This window comes from Perca flavescens, chromosome 8 (assembly GCF_004354835.1).
Source record: "Perca flavescens isolate YP-PL-M2 chromosome 8, PFLA_1.0, whole genome shotgun sequence".
In the NCBI taxonomy this organism is placed as follows: domain Eukaryota; kingdom Metazoa; phylum Chordata; class Actinopteri; order Perciformes; family Percidae; genus Perca; species Perca flavescens.
The window spans coordinates 37519732-37524731 of NC_041338.1; the positions used below are offsets into that span (position 1 = coordinate 37519732).

The window sequence follows — 5000 nt, forward strand, 5'->3', positions numbered from 1 at the left end:
GATTTGAAACCAAATCCTCCAAACGATTCCGATTTAGGAATCGGTTCTCGATGCCCAACCCTACACAGGAAAGTGTTTTTAAAGTGCCCATATTATGAAAAAAACACTTTTTTGGGGTGTTATGTTGTGTCTCTGGTGCTTCATACACACTCCAGAAAAAAACCCATCCATGGTGTTTTGAGTGAGATCCGGTTTCTGAATGTGTCCTGCCTTCAGTCTCCTGGTGAGCTGGTCAACATCGGCTCGGACTGTGACGTCACAGTCCAAAATGAGCTGGCTAACCACAACCGTTAGCGCGTAGTGTTAGCGTTAGCATGCTACCTCGTTCTCAATAGCAAAGCACTGCTAGTCACCATAATCTCCAAAAGAACTACTTCCATGTGCTCCCTGGTTTATAAGAAGTCTCCCAGCTGATCCTGAAAGAAACAGCCTTTCTTTTACTGTCTATGGAGCTAGCTGACATGATCTACGATCTGAGCCACTGAGCATGTGCGAGTGCAATCAAAGATAGTACCGAAGAAGAAGATGAAAAGAGGTCTCACTCTGTAGCTAAAACAGAGACCAGGTGAAAAGACGATCTGCAGCAGTGAGAGAGAGCTGTGCAGTACAACTAAAATATGGTGTTTTTTGATAATTAAACCATGTAAACCGATTCTGGTACAACCTTAAAATACAGTTATGGACCTGAAAATGAGCATAATATGGGCGCTTTAAACTGTAATTACCTGACATTCAAAGCTGAATTTGGGCAGATTTGCCGACTCTGAGACTCAGAAATCCCCCCCAGGAGAAGCAGAGAGAGAGTTTTCATATTCAGGCTGAGAAAGTGGTTGTTAAAACATGTATACTGTATTTTTCTATAACTATAAGTCGCATTTATTTCGAATTATTTTTTTTTCTTCTTCTTCTTCCATCTGTCAACTACACAATAGCACACAGAACAACAGGCTGAATACAGTAGGTGTGCGTTATGTTAACGTAACACATTAACAGTTGTACAGTTATATTATTATTAACTGCACTGTTGACGAGCCCCTCCTGACTCGTTCCTCCAGCTCTGGCCATCTAGCTTTCAGCCCGCGATTAGCCGATTAGCTTAATTGTTTTCTTCATTGCAGTAAGAGTCACCTTTTCTCCAGTCTCCCTCACAAGTTTCTCCCTCATTTCTGAGATACTGAAGCTATACTACTACTAGACCTGGACTCAGATACCGAACCTAGACTGAGATACTGAACCTAGACTGAGATACTGAACCTAGACTCAGATACTAGACTAGAAACCTAGACTGAGATAACGGAGCTAGACTGAGAAAACGGAGCTAGACTGAGATAACGAACCTAGACTGAGATACTGAACCTAGACTGAGATAACGGAGCTAGACTGAGATACTGAACCTAGACTGAGATACTGAACCTAGACTGAGATACTGGACCTAGACTGAGATACTGGACCTAGACTGAGATAACGAACCTAGACCAAGATAACGAACCTAGACCGAGATAACGAACCTAGACCGAGATAACAGAGCTAGACTGAGATAACGGAGCTAGACTGAGATACCGAACCTAGACTGAGATACCGAACCTAGACTGAGATACTGAACCTAGACTGAGATACCGAACCTAGACTGAGATACCGAACCTAGACTGAGATACTGGACCTAGACTGAGATACTGGACCTAGACTGAGATAACGGAGCTAGACTGAGATAACGAACCTAGACTGAGATACCGAACCTAGACTGAGATACCGAACCTAGACTGAGATACCGAACCTAGACTGAGATAACGAACCTAGACCGAGATAACGAACCTAGACCGAGATAACGGAGCTAGACCGAGATAACGGAGCTAGACTGAGATAACGAACCTAGACTGAGATAACAAACCTAGACCGAGATAACGAACCTAGACCGAGATAACGAACCTAGACCGAGATAACGAACCTAGACCGAGATAACGAACCTAGACTGAGATAACGGAGCTAGACTGAGATAACGAACCTAGACCGAGATAACGAACCTAGACTGAGATAACGAACCTAGACTGAGATAACGAACCTAGACCGAGATAACGGAGCTAGACTGAGATAACGGAGCTAGACTGAGATAACGAACCTAGACCGAGATACTGAACCTAGACTGAGATACTGAACCTAGACTGAGATAACGAACCTAGACCGAGATAACGGAGCTAGACCGAGATAACGAACCTAGACCGAGATAACGAACCTAGACCGAGATAACGGAGCTAGACCGAGATAACGAACCTAGACCGAGATAACGAACCTAGACCGAGATAACGGAGCTAGACCGAGATAACGAACCTAGACCGAGATAACGAACCTAGACCGAGATAACGAACCTAGACCGAGATAACGGAGCTAGACCGAGATAACGAACCTAGACTGAGATAACGAACCTAGACCGAGATAACGAACCTAGACCGAGATAACGAACCTAGACCGAGATAACGAACCTAGACCGAGATAACGGAGCTAGACCGAGATAACGGAGCTAGACCGAGATAACGGAGCTAGACCGAGATAACGAACATAGACTGAGATAACGAACCTAGACTGAGATAACGAACATAGACTGAGATAACGAACCTAGACTGAGATAACGAACATAGACTGAGATAACGAACCTAGACTGAGATAACGGAGCTAGACTGAGATAACGGAGCTAGACTGAGATAACGGAGCTAGACTGAGATAACGGAGCTAGACTGAGATAACGAACATAGACTGAGATAACGAACCTAGACTGAGATACTGAACCTAGACTGAGATACTGAACCTAGACTGAGATACTGAACCTAGACTGAGATACTGAACCTAGACTGAGATACTGAACCTAGACTGAGATACTGAACCTAGACTGAGATACTGAACCTAGACTGAGATACTGAACCTAGACTGAGATAACGAACCTAGACTGAGATACTGAACCTAGACTGAGATAACGAACCTAGACTCAGATAACGAACCTAGACTGAGATACTGGACCTAGACTGTGTGTTGACCAATGTGAGGGTCTTTAATCAGTGGCCGGCTGTGGTGTGAGTGGTGGCCCCTTACGCAGCCAGACAGGTTTTAGCCAACCAGCTTCCGCCACGCGTCACACCACACCAGGAGCGTCTTGCTGCCCGACTCGCAGATTTCGTTGTTTTGGACATTTTTCCTGAATATTTGTGCTTATTGTCTAAATGGTTTCTCCCATTTAGTCCAGTTCTGAACAAAGATCTGTGTTTTTAGGCTACATTTATACTGCTACTTTCCCCCCTCTCATTCCCCTGCTCTGGCGTTTCCCCTCTCATTCGCCCTGCTCTGGTGTTTCCCCTCTCATTCCCCCTGCTTTGCCGTTTCCCCTCTCATTCCCCCTGCTCTGGTGTTTCCCTCTCATTCCCCCTGCTCTGCCGTTTCCCCTCTCATTCCCCCTGCTTTGCCGTTTCCCTTCTCATTCCCCTGCTCTGGCGTTTCCCTCTCATTCCCCCCTGCTCTGGCGTTTCCCCTCTCATTCCCCTGCTCTGGCGTTTCCCTCTCATTCCCCTGCTCTGGCGTTTCCCCTTCTCATTCCCCCCTGCTCTGGCGTTTCCCCTCTCATTCCCCCCTGCTCTGGCGTTTCCCCTCTCATTCCCCCTGTTCTGGCGTCTCTCATTCCCCCTGCTCTGGCGTTTCCCCTCTCATTCCCCTGCTCTGGCGTCTCTCATTCCCCCTGCTCTGGCGTTTCCCTCTCATTCCCCCCTGCTCTGGCGTTTCCCCTCTCATTCCCCTGCTCTGGCGTCTCTCATTCCCCCTGCTCTGGCGTCTCTCATTCCCCCTGCTCTGGCGTTTCCCCTCTCATTCCTCCTGCTCTGGTGTTTCCCCTCTCATTCCCCCTGCTCTGGCGTTTCCCTCTCATTCCTCCTGCTCTGGTGTTTCCCCTCTCATTCCCCCTGCTCTGGTGTTTCCCCTCTCATTCCCCCTGCTCTGGCGTTTCCCTCTCATTCCCCCTGCTCTGGCGTTTCCCCCCTCTCATTCCCCCTGCTCTGGCGTTTCCCTCTCATTCCCCTGCTCTGGTGTTTCCCCTCTCATTCCCCCTGCTCTGGGCGTTCCCCTCTCATTCCCCCTGCTCTGGCGTTTCCCCTCTCATTCCCCCTGCTCTGGCGTTTCCCCTCTCATTCCCCCTGCTCTGGCGTTTCCCCATCTCATTCCCCCTGCTCTGGCGTCTCTCATTCCCCCCTGCTCTGGCGTTTCCCCTCTCATTCCCCCTGCTCTGGCGTTTCCCCTCTCATTCCCCCTGCTCTGGCGTTTCCCCTCTCATTCCCCCTGCTCTGGCGTTTCCCCTCTCATTCCCCCCTGCTCTGGTGTTTCCCCTCTCATTCCCCCTGCTCTGGTGTTTCCCCTCTCATTCCCCTGCTCTGGCGTTTCCCCCATCTCATTCCCCCTGCTCTGGTGTTTCCCCTCTCATTCCCCCTGCTCTGGCGTCTCTCATTCCCCCTGCTCTGGCGTTTCCCCCTCTCATTCCCCCTGCTCTGGCGTTTCCCCTCTCATTCCCCCTGCTCTGGAGTCTCCCCTCTCATTCCCCCTGCTCTGGCGTTTCCCCTCTCATTCCCCCTGCTCTGGCGTCTCTCATTCCCCCTGCTCTGGCGTTTCCCCTCTCATTCCTCCTGCTCTGGCGTTTCCCCCTCTCATTCCTCCTGCTCTGGCGTTTCCCCTCTCATTCCCCTGCTCTGGCGTTTCCCCCTCTCATTCCCCCTGCTCTGGCGTTTCCCCTCTCATTCCCCCTGCTCTGGCGTTTCCCCTCTCATTCCTCCTGCTCTGGCGTTTCCCCTCTCATTCCCCCTGCTCTGGCGTTTCCCCTCTCATTCCTCCTGCTCTGGCGTTTCCCCTCTCATTCCCCTGCTCTGGCGTTTCCCCTCTCATTCCCCCTGCTCTGGCGTTTCCCCCTCTCATTCCCCTGCTCTGGCGTCTCTCATTCCCCCTGCTCTGGCGTCTCTCATTCCCCCTGCTCTGGC

General features: G+C 50.0%; 1 protein-coding gene across 1 annotated transcript in view; it reads left to right on the top strand.

Moving 5' to 3' along the window:
• Positions 1-5000, top strand: part of phf21ab (PHD finger protein 21Ab) — a 58586-nt gene that overhangs the window by 22822 nt on the left and 30764 nt on the right. The window lies entirely within an intron of this gene.